The following is a 12,401-nucleotide window of genomic DNA, read 5'->3' as shown; positions in this document are numbered from 1 at the left end:
CCCATCAGACATCTGAGTCAGCTTCAAACGAGTCTCCCTTTGCGTCCAGGGAGCACAGTCTTACCCTTTCAGGCAGGCTGCGGCTCTTCTTTAAGAAGCGATGAGCCCCCCCGCCAGTGAATCCAGCAGGACAGGAAGCAGCAATTTGTTCCCACAGCTCCTCTACCTTTTGGGAATTCACGCTGGAGCGGGGGTGGGGCGTGGAGTCACACTGAGCCACCTGGTGGTCGCGTGGAGAACAACAGGCAGAGACACAGGCTCTGGGCGAGGAAAACAAAGCTCTGGGGGGCGTAGGGGGCAGGGATGGGGACAAAGCAGACCTCCGGAGGGGTACTCACGGGGAGAGCGTGCTAGTGATTCGGTGCGGGCCTGAAGGGAAGGAAGCATTGGACAGCAGAGCTTGTTTCTGCTACTCAGTCTGTCTTCTGTAACCACTCTTCAGGGAGATGGATATCACAATATGTTCAGTTCAGTTGCTCAGTCGTGTCCGACTCTGCGACCCCATGAACCGCAGCACGCCAGGCCTCCCTGTCCATCGCCAACTCCCAGAGTTTACTCAAACTCATGTCCATCGAGTGGGTGATGCCATCCAACCATCTCATCCTCTGCTGTCCCCTTCTCCTCCTGCCCTCAATCTTTCCCAGCATCAGGGTCTTTTCCAATGAGTCAGCTCTTCTCATCAGGTGGCCAAAGTATTGGAGTTTCAGCTTCAACATCAGTCCTTCCAAGGAATATTCAGGACTGATCTCCTTTAGGATGGACTGGTTGAATCTCCTTGCAGTCCAAGGGACTCTCAAGAGTCTTCTCCAACACCACAGTTCAAAAGCATCAATTCTTCGGCACTCAGCTTTCTTTATGGTCCAACTCTCACATCCATACATGACTGCTGGAAAAACTGAGCTTTGACTAGACGGACCTTTGTAGGCAAAGTAATGTCTCTGCTTTTTAATATGTAGTGATTCAGAAAGGAAATTTGGAGACGCAGAAAAGTGAGGCAATCCTCACTTCACTGGTTGCTGGCCTCATAACCCGGAACAAGTTATTCAGCCCTTTGAGCTGGTGAAAAATGAGAATGATAGTGGTACCAACCTCACATGTTTGTTGTGAGAATTAAATGAGATGATACAGGATGCACAGAAGGTCTGGCATAAAGAAAGTGCTCCAAAGGTTTTACGTGGATAGCAAGCAAACGCAGTGCTGTCACCTTGTCTGGGAAACTCTGTTTCTCCTTTGAAATGAGATCCATGCTTTTGTTGCAAGGTCAAAGATCTGATGACAGAGCTGCCTTTGAGAAGAGAGGAAGAATCTTTTTAGAAGCGCTGTTAAGTCAGTGTATTCCTTTTATGATGGTCAACTTCAATTAGTCAAGTAGAAGGGACTTGCTTCAATGTCCATTCAGATGAAAGTTGAGAGTTGGTGATGTTTACACGACCATTCCATTTATCTGATTGAATCCTTACAGCAAACAAATGAGGTTGTGACTATGCAGAGTGATTCTGTCTTAAACCACATCTCACCCCAAACCAGAGGGGATATTTCCTGTCCTGTTTCCTGTCTGTCTGCTTTCTTGTTTCTTTTATTGAGTATTTTAACATCAAGAGATTCTTTCTTAAATATTGATCTTCTGGATACATCTGAGAACCTTGCCCATACCACAGATGCTTTCCCTCTGCCCAAATACAATGGGCAATCTGTTAAGGGAAAAACAGTTATAGACAAACACTATCCAAACCCAATCGACTTCAATTTTGATTGATTTGTGTGTGTGTGGGTAGTACCTCAATAAGAAAAACCTAAATAGAATCAAAGTATGTAGAGGATGAAATCTCCTATTATTAGTGGAAAGTGAAAGTGAAGTCGCTCAGTCATGTCGGACTCTTTGCGACCCCATGGACTGCAGCCTACCAGGCTCCTCTGTCCATGGGATTTTCTAGGCAAGATTACTGGAGTGGGTTGCCATTTCCTTCTCCAGGAGACCTTCCCCACCCAGGTATTGAACCTGGGTCTCCTGCATTGTAGGCAGACGCTTTACCATCTGAGCCACCAGGGACATTATTAGTGGAAGGCACCAGATACTCAGATTCTTCTCACCCCATTTTTCAGGCTAGCTCACTGAGATACAAGTCTTCCTAAAAAGGATTCAGAGCACAGGAAGGGTAGTGGGGTAAGGCTATTATAGCCTTATTAATTTGAGATACAGTTGAGATGGCATGGAAATTAGTGTCAAGGAAGTCAAAGAATGTCCAAGTGTAGGGACATCGATACTTTAAGTTTAATGACAAGAAGGCATGCTTTTGACTCTCTTCCGTCGTATTGTGCAGGAGAAGGTAATAAGAATAAGGAGAAGGCCAGTGGTTTTCCATCTCTTCCAAGGTGTCTGATGTACTTTGTTGATTGTATTTTATTTTGAGAGGTGCTACATGAACAGGAATTATGTCTAATATCACAGGAGCTTATCATTCTGCAATGCTTCACCGTTTGAACATTCCTTTTAAGTGGATTGTTCGGTTTGATCTTCACAGCGATGAAATGAATTCCACAGATTATTATTAGAATTCAAATTTGACAAATGAGGTTCCAAGAGATTAAGTGACTTGTTCAGGTACATTCTGCTAGTTAATATTCACACTGAAGATAAAAAGATGATGTTGCTGGGAGCTTAAATGGGATACCAAGGAAAGTTTAGAACTTCCTCCCCTGCAAATCTTGTAGAAACCAAGTGTTTTCCTTTCTGAATGAGGCATTTTGACAGGCAGTTCTGATGGAAGGTTAGGGAAGAGACCAAGAGACCTCTCCTAAGTATTCCGCTAGCCCTGTAATCGCGACCGTTTCTTGCTCTCTACATGGAAGGGCGGTGATGATAATAATGAAGCTTTAGGCTTCCGTACTTCCTTTCATCTGAGCTTTTCAGCCAGACAGGAAGGAACCACCCCCTGCGCACCGTGTGGCTCTCTTTTCAAGCTGGTCCATGCCCGTTAACTCGCTAGACTTTAACTGGGCGGGAAAGACAAACGTCTGAAGGAAACCTCAGGAATCTGCAGCCCCAAACGTGTGGTCAGGGCTGCTTTTTATAGAGCCGGATGTCACCGTTTTAGAAAACTTTCTGAACAAATCAAGTTGTCGCTTTCCTACATAAAAATGAAGTTAAGGAAGAGTCAAAGTCTCTAGTCAGCAACATCTGCAAGTTCAGTGGGAGTCTGAAGGCAGAGCGCGAACAGAGACGTGAACACTCCCCAGCTCTGTGCCCGCCTCCTCCCAGCCTTCCACCTGCAGTAGACCGCGTTGATGTCTCCCAGAGGAAATATGCTGTTACTGATAATATGATCGCTGAAACACCGGGAGTGGTTAGATACCGAGCTCTGGCAGTGGGTTAATAAAAGGCCTAATGAAGAACAAAAAATCCTGCCAGTCGCTGTAAAAAAATATTGCCCTTGGGAAATTATAAATCAGACACCATACTGTGAAGTTAAAAATATACATACATATATATGTATATATGTACACACACACACACACACACACACATTGCACGGGTTTGCTGATAAATGCAGGAGTGGGCAGACTGGTGACGAAACAAACATGTCACTGGATGCCCTTGAAGCTCCAGTCCACCTCGTATGATGCAGCTGGACGTCTCCGCAGTGCAAAGCCAAAACCGCATTTACTGCGGCTTGTCAGACCACGCTGCACCGCGCGGCGGAAACAGCAAGACCAGTCCACAGATTACTTCTAATCCCCAGCGCCTCACTCGCCTTCCCTCCCTTTATGTTTGTCTCGCCTTTTTACTTGTTGGTTTGCCTAATTTCCCACTATTCATCTCAATAGACTCTTAAATGCTGCCTCTGGACAGAGACCCGTGTTAAGGGTTTTCTTCACAGAGTCCCCCTGATCTGTTCTGGAAAGAACCCAGTGCAAAGATGTTTTATGGGCAGCCTCACCCCAATGCCCTCAGACCAACAGGAACACACGCAGGGGGCGGCCCTGCCCAATGGCTCACCTTACCTTCCACCTAAATTGTCAGTGATCTAGAAAAGGGCTTCCCTGGTGGCTCAGCTGGTAAAGAATCCGCCTGCAATGCGGGAGACCTGGGTTTGATCCGTGGGTTGGGAAGATCCCCCGGAGAAGGGAACGGCTACCCACTCCAGTGTTCTGGCCTGGAGAGTTCCATGAATTCTGTGGGGTCGCAAAGAGTCGGACACGACTGAGCTACTTTCACTAACAACTAGAAAAGGAATCGCCCTTTCCAAGAGCGGGGACACGCCCACACTTGCTTCAGGAGCCTGCTGGCTGCCTGATGAGACCCCACCGAGCAGCCGCAGCCCCTCTGCTTGGCTTCGCTCCTTTCCTGGGCCACTTTTGCCCGTGACCACCTTCTCACCTGCCCCCCTCCAATGGGCCAGTTCCTCCCCCAGGGCGACTTCTGCTGGCTTTCCATCCGGTTGATGGCATGCCGACTGCTGGCTCCTCATCAGGCAGGTCCCACAGACTCGGGGAGGGGGCTGAATGGTGCCACGGGCTCGGTGCCAAGGAGGGGCCCTCTGCCCACCCCTCCCCAGCTGGACCAGTTCTACTTGCCTACACTGGTGTCTCTCCCCTGGAGGAAATGCAGAGACGCTGAGACGTTTCGGGAACTCCTTTCCGTGTTTTCGGGTGTGAGGACAGACTAGGATGTCTCCCATTCTCCTTTCATTCTTTCAAGAACTCCAAAAGGCCATTCCAGAAACATGAGGAAGTTCTGTTAGAGAAACCCCCAGTGCCCATGAGGAAATTGAAACGCAAACTTCCAGTAGATAATGCAGGGTGAGAACTCGAATGTGAGGACCATCTGGACATTTATCCCAAGTCCTCTTTCCTGAAGTTCACGTTTTTCTGGAGATTGCTAGCACATTAGCATAGTACTGACACTGCCCTGCTTTCAGAGAGCTCATTGGCCCCGCAGATGGATTCAATTTTTTTTTTTTTTTAACTGAGATGTTATGAGAATATGTAAACCAAAACTTCCCATGGATTCAAGGATGGGGGGAAAACAGGAAAATAGTAAAAAGAATATACGATTTGGTAATCTGATTCATATTTGACAGATTTAGAAAGCTGTCTGATGGAGCTTTGGTTCCCATATGCTGGAGGAAACCTCTGATGGGGCTTTCATCGGTGCACAGTGCGGCAAAATGCAGAATAACCAACTGCAACGGAGCTTTCATACGCTATATTAAATAAAAACATACAGGATATATAAGATTACATACCATACAATATATATGGTGAATTATGCTTATTTTATTTATTCTGAGATTGTTCCTCCCTCTCATTTCATGAACAGTCCTCTCTTTTAATAGCAGGTTATATATTGCTTTTTCAGGGTCTTAATTCGGTAAAATAAAAAGTCATCTTTCTGTGTTGCCCTCCCACTTTTTAAATTTTACTGCTCTCAGAAACGCAAAATTCTGGAACCCACCAAAACAAAGGGATGTCTCCTTGCCTTGTTCCCCATCTGTCTCAACCCGACAGACCTTCCCCAGTAACTACATAACCAATCACTCCAAACATAACCGGCGTTCTTAAAGTACAAGCCCAAGGCAACAAAGTTTCCCCACCTAAATGTATGAGTTGCCTTTCAAGTCCAACCTCAAAATGTCAACTGAAATTTTTTCTTCTGAGGCCTTTCCTCTGTATGTACAGCTTGGAGAGAGAATTGTTCCTAAAGGGTGTTGCTGAGATGACATCTACCACATGAGACAAAAATGAGACAGTGGGTCTCCTATGCTTGCACTGCCCCCCTCCAGAGCTAAGCCAAAGACCAGTCTCCCTTCCATATATACTTAACAGTGATATTGTACATATTTGGTCATGCATATTATCAGAGGGAGCTTCATCATGTTACCAAATGTGCGGCCACCAGATTTATTTGTCAAATAAAGTCCTTGATGGAATTTAGTTATTTAGTCATTTTAGTTCATAAGTTCCAACTTCTAATAAGCATCACTCAATACCAACTGTATAACCCAACCAAGTTGGGTTAACTAATACTTAACTCGGTAGGTTCTACTTAAATAGCTCTTGGTCACTTGCAACAATAAAGGCTATGAACAGGCATGCTGTTCAATTTTAACTTCTAGGTACCAAAGAAATAACTTGCTTCCAAAGGAGACCCTGATGGGCAACCAGGGGACCACAGACCATTCCTTTAAGAATCAGAACTCTAGGAACCCTAAGCTGCAAATGAACAAGCCAAGCCTCTGAACCAAAATGTTGGCTTGATAGATTCTGTCTGAGTTCATTTTTTGGGCTTTGTGATTCCTGAGTTTTTACTTCACCTATTTTTTTTTAACATGTTCCAGCTGTGCTGAAAGATCTTAAGAGTCTTCCATCTACAGCTGAATTAGGAATATTGAGAGATATCACCAGAGAAGCCTTGAGTCCACATCTGGATGTGGAGTTAGGAAAGAGATGGACCAGAGGGTGTGATGCGATGTGGCTTCCCAAGGACACAGGCATCTTAGGAACAGAGGAAAAATGAGAGAAAAGATGAAGGGTCTCCCATCGGAAAGTTCTTCCTCTTGCCCAGTTTTAGAGAACCAGGTGCTATTTTACTAAAGATACCATGAAATGCTGTTAGGTAATCATTAAAGATAAGGACAGAAAATCAGTCTTTGAAACTCATCCATGAAGCTTCTTGGTGGTTTTAGCCAAAGCAATTGTAGTGGATTGGCAGGGGTGGGAGCCATTCTAGAGTTTGTTAAAGGGTGAATTCCCATCACTTCATGGCAAATAGATGGGGGAACAGTGGAAACAGTGACAGCTTTGTTTTTTTGGACTCCAAAATCAATGCAGATGGTGACTGCAGCCATGAAATTAAAAGATGCTTGCTTCTTGGAAGAAAAGTTATGACCAACCTAGATAGTGTATTAAAAAGCAGAGACATTACTTTGCCAACAAAGGTCCTTCTAGTCAAAGCTATGGTTTTTCCAATAGTCATGTATGGATGTGAGAGTTGGACTCTAAAGAAAGCTGAGCCCTGAAGAATTGATGCTTTTGAACTGTGGTGTTGGAGAAGACTCTTGAGAGTCCCTTGGCCAGCAAGGAGATCCAATCAGTCCATCCTGGAGGAAATCAGTTCTGAATATTCATTGGAAGGACTGATGCTGAAGCTGAAACTCCAATACTTTGGTCACCTGATGCAAAGAGCTGACTCATTTGAAAAGACCTTGATGCTGGGAAAGATTGAAGGTGGGAGGAGAAGGGGATGACAGAGGATGAGATGGTTGGATGGCATCACCGACTCAATGGACATGAGTTTGAGTAAACTCTGGGAGTTGGTGATGGACAGGGAGGCCTGGCGTGCTGTAGTTCATGGGGTCACAAAGAGCTGGACATGACTGAGCGACTGAACTGAATTCAATGAAAATGCGGAAGTAAACTTTGCAGACCAATCTCAGGAAGTTGAGCTATGAAAATGTGTATGGGCGTGGGGCAGTTGATGAAGAGGTGACAGGATGGAGGAAATGTGGACGTGGGGGATAAGATGGCATGCTGGTATTATGGGAAAAATCACTTAGTAAGAGAAAGATTGATGACACACGAGAGACAGAGAAGGGCCAGGAGAGCAAAAATCTTGACAAAGAGAGAGGAGATGAGCTCAGAAAGATATACAGAGGTACAAACATTTGAAAGAGGAGTATGCACTTCATTTTAACAGTAAGAAAGGAGAGGACGGCACTGCTGTGGATGGATTTTGACAACCCATTTTGAAAAATGACAGAATTCTGTATCTTGTGGTTTCTACTTACATGACAAGAGTAGCTTATTAGCTGAAAAGGGAGGGAAAGAAGAGGGAGTAGGATGGATCTTTAAATGGTGCTTATTGTTTTTTTAACTGTAGAATTGTTGAACCGTGAGTATTAAGAAGTCATTGAGGTCTGATATCTTGATTTTTTTCCCTTCAGCTATGTCGTACTCCTTCATGTGCAGACATGGAAAAGTCAAGAAAAGTTGAACCAGGACTGGTAGTTTACAAAATTCACACAACAGAGGGAGAGAGGACAAGAGTATTGGCATATTTGCAAGGGAGAACTTTTCATCACAAATCTAGCCAAGAAGTGAAGGGAAGTGATGGCAGACATGTCAGTTCAGTTGCTCAGTTGTGTCTGACTCTTTGTGACCCCATGGACTGCAGCACATCAGGTCTCCCTGTCCATCACCAATTCCTGGAGCTTGTTCAAACTCATGTCCATCAAGTCGATGATGCGGTCCAACCATCTCATCCTCTGCTGTCCCCTTCTCCTCCTGCCCTCAATCTTTCCCAACATCAGGGTCCTTTCCAATGAGTCGGCTCTTCACATCAGGTGGCCAAAGTATTGGAGCTTCAGCTTCAACATCAGTCCTTCCAATGAACACTTGGAACTGATCTCCTTTAGGAGGGACTGGTTGGATCTCCTTCATGTTTGAGGGACTCTCAAGAGTCTTCTCCCACACCACAGTTCAAAAACATCAATTCTTCGGCGCTCAGCTTTCTTCACCGTCCAACTCTCACATACATATATGACTACTGGAAAAACCATAGCTTTGATTAGACGGAATTTTGTTGGCAAAATAATCTCTCTGGTTTTCAATATGCTGTCTAGGGTGATCATAGCTTTTCTTCCAAGGAGTAAGCGTCTTTTAATTTCATGGCTGCAGTCACCATCTGCAGTGATTTTGGAGCCCAAGAATATAAAGTCTCTCACTGTTTCCATTGTTTCCCCATCTATTTGTCATGAAGTGATGGGACCAGATGCCATGATCTTAGTTTTCTGAATGTTGAGTTTTAAGTCTACTTTTTCACTCTCTTTCACTTTCATCAAGAGGCTCTTTAGTTCTTCTTCACTTTCTGCCATAAGGGTGGTGTCATCTGCATATCTGAGGTTATTGATATTTCTCCTGGCAATTTTGATTCCAGCTTGTGCTTCATCCAGCCCAACATTTCACATGATGTACTCTGCATATAAATTAACTAAGCAGGGTGACAATATACAGCCTTGATGTACTCCTTTTCCTATTTGGAACCAGTCTGTTGTTCCATGTCCAGTTCTAACTATTGCTTCTTGACCTGCATACAGGTTTCTCAAGATGCAGGTAAGGTCTTCTGCTATTCCCATCTCTTTAAGAATTTTCCACAGTTTGTTGTGATTCACACAGTCAAATATTCCAATAATCACACCACCTGATGCGAAGAACTGACTCATTTGAAAAGACCCTGATGTTGGGAAAGATTGAAGGCAGGAGGAGAAGGGGACGACAGATTATGAGATGATTGGATGGCATCACCGACTCAATGGACATGAGTTTGAGTAAACTCCGGGAGTAGGTGATGGACAGGAAAGCCTGGTGTGCTGCAGTCGATGGTCCACGGGGTCACAAAAAGTCAGACACAACTGAGCGACTGAACTGACACAGTCAAAGTCTTTGGTGTAGTCAATAAAGCAGAAGTAGATGTTTTTCTGGATCTCTCTTGCTTCTTCGATGATCCAACGGATGTTGGCAATTTGATCTCTGGTTCCTACGTCTTTTCTAAATCCAGCTTGAACATCTTGAAGTTCACAGTTCATGTACTGTTGAAGCCTGGCTTGGAGAATTTTGAGCATTATTTTGCTAGCATGTGAGATGAGTGCAATTGTGCAATGGTTTGAACATTCTTTAGCATTGCCTTTCTTTGGGATTGGAATGAAAACTAATCTTTTCCAGTCCTATGACCACTGCTGAGTTTTCCAAATTTGCTGGCATATTGAGTGCAATATGCACTCAATTTCACAGCATTATCTTTCAGGATTTGAAATAGCTCAACCGGAATTCCATCACCTACACTAACTTTGTTCGTAGTGATGCTTCCTAAGGCCAACTCGACTTGGCGTTCCAGGATGTTTGACTCTAGATTAGTGATCACACCATCATGGTTATCTGGGTCGTGAAGATCTTTTTTGCATAGTTCTTCTGTGTATTCTTGCCACCTCTTCCTAATATCTTCTTCTTCTGTTAGGTTCATACCATTTCTGTCCTTTATTGTGCCCATCTTTGCATGAAATATTCCTTTGGTATCTCTAATTTTCTTGCAGAGATCTCTAGTCTTTCCCATTCTATTATCTTCATCTATTTCTTTGTATTGATCACTGAAGAAGGCTTTCTTTTCTCTCCTTTCTATTCTTTGGAACTCTACATTCAAATGGGTATATCTTTCCATTTCTCCTTTGCCTTTAGCATCTCTTCTTTTCTCAGCTATTTGTAAGGTTTCCTTAGACAACCATTATGCCTTTTTGCATTTCTTTTTCTTGGAGATGGTATGGATCACTGCCTCTTTTACAATGTCATGAACCTCCATCCATAGTTCCTCAGGAACTCTATCAGATCTAATGCCTTGAGTCTATTTGTCACTTCCACTGTATAATTGCAGGTAGCAGACATAAGCTCAAGGATGTTGAGTTAGGCAATGAGATCAGTGTAATGAATGTCATGAAGTAGAAAATACCATAATGATGTGATTTCATGGTCCAAGAAAGAGAGATACGCATCTGAGATTCTGGAGTGGGTGGAAAGGGCAAGGTCACTTCAAAGAGAAGGAGAGGAACTGCAAGGCCAGGTTCCCAAGAATGATAAAAAGAGTGTAGAAGGAAATTAAGATCCTAAAGCTACAATTGAGTTTAACAAAAGAAGAGAAGTGGCTAGGAGGAAGTCTGTAAACAATGGTCATGAGAAGGAGATGATGGTCTGTCTTCAAGAACTGAGCCTCAAAGCTACAGGGGGTGTAGGGGGGGGGGGGATCCCTGGTCTAAAAGCAGCCTCGTGCAGTGGAGGACAATTACATCTCTTTCTGGTCCTGGAAGGGGGAAGAAACTTCTCCAAGATAGAGGACTGCTGAGGAGTCAGGTCTTCAGAGGATAGTCTGATGTCAGTCGAAGTGGTGAAGAGGACATTTATCAGAGAGTCTGTGTCTCTTGGGTGGTTTCTCTCCCACGGGGAGTGTCAGGATTTGAAAGTGAGAGGAGAATAGAGGGTAGTGACAGGTGTCCAGTGATGCAAGTTCACAGAATAGGGAAGGAGAAGGGGACAGGCGGGATTGTGAAGCGTGATGGACTATCCTCAGGTTCTGCTTTTTCTATGAGCGTAGCCACAATTATGAGCATTATTGAGTAGGTGCCATGGAGGAAGTGTGCCATGGATGAGGTATGCAGTTTACATGCATTATCTCATTGGAACTTCATAGCAATTTATGAGCAAGTTGTCCCTCTGCTCGTTTTAAAAAAGATGAGATCAAGACTTGGATAGGTCGTGTAACTTGCCCCCAAACACACACCTTTTAAAAGACAGAGCCTAACCACTCTTCTCCATTGTCTAACATTTAGTGACAGATGCATTCCTGAAGAAGCTGATCATCATTTGAATTTTTGTTATTCAAACCGCAGTTGAAATGCACTATTTCTGCGAATACACTTTATGAATCCTTTGTCAATGCAAAAATAATTTCCCCAAATGGATGTCTCCTCAGTAATTTGTTTGACCAACTCCAGTTTTCTTGAAGGAAGATAATTTTTATTAAATGGTGTAGTTACATAGTATTCTAGATCAGAGATGATCAAAGCATTTTATAGACAATAAATGGTCTCTCTGATTTAAAAAAAAAAATGACCCAATAAGGTCAGTGGCAAAAGCAAGAATTATACCAAGGCACTATGATTCTACTCACTATAAAACACTGCAATTCCTTACTCATTAGCAGAGCTTTATTTTCCATGGGATGTATTTCAAATGAGGATGTGCTATAAGTAGAAAACAATACATACGGGTTCATTAGTCTTGCTCTTTTAAAGATAAATGCTGTATGTGGGATAAATGCTGTGAGCAAGAAATTATAAGCAGGTTCCCATATGCTAGATATCTATTTCCACAGCTCCTATCATCATGGTTTCTGGGCACTTTGACAGATAGATGAGGCTAATTCAGGCAACGCAGTACATGCAGAAGAGTAGGTGAAAATCCTCTTTCTCCTTAGCTCCCTGCTTCAAAAAACAATAATTCATCAGAAAGTGAAAGAAGAAAAGATCTTCTGGAATGGAAACCTGAGAGAAAAGCCACACAGAATGGGCAAGTTTCAATCTTTTGGTTTCAAGTAACAATGTTGACTGCATTACTCTTTGATCAAGATGTTTGGGAATCAATACCAGGCAAATAATTCTAAGTGGGGAAAATGTTGTATGTTAATCATCATAACCTTAGATAAGGAAAAATTCAAAAGTAAACAAGAAACTGAAGTGTTCAAAAGTAGACACTTCAAGTAATTCATAACGTATATTTCTCTGAATATTATGTAACTTTTAAAATCATATTTATAAATACTGTTAAATTATTGGGAAAATTCTTATATGACAAAAGCA

General features: G+C 43.4%; 1 non-coding gene across 1 annotated transcript; it reads right to left on the bottom strand.

The window, feature by feature from the left end:
* Nucleotides 1–1,978: 1,978 nt before the first annotated feature.
* On the bottom strand, nt 1,979–2,050 carry TRNAC-ACA (transfer RNA cysteine (anticodon ACA)). Its single transcript has one exon. It is a non-coding gene; the product is annotated as a tRNA-Cys (tRNA).
* Between the last annotated feature and the right edge of the window lie 10,351 nt (nt 2,051–12,401).

Source organism: Giraffa tippelskirchi, chromosome 2 (genome assembly GCF_054371585.1).
Source record: "Giraffa tippelskirchi isolate mGirTip1 chromosome 2, T2T-mGirTip1v1.2.pri, whole genome shotgun sequence".
In the NCBI taxonomy this organism is placed as follows: Eukaryota; Metazoa; Chordata; class Mammalia; order Artiodactyla; family Giraffidae; genus Giraffa; species Giraffa tippelskirchi.
This window is presented reverse-complemented; position numbering and strand designations above follow the sequence as displayed.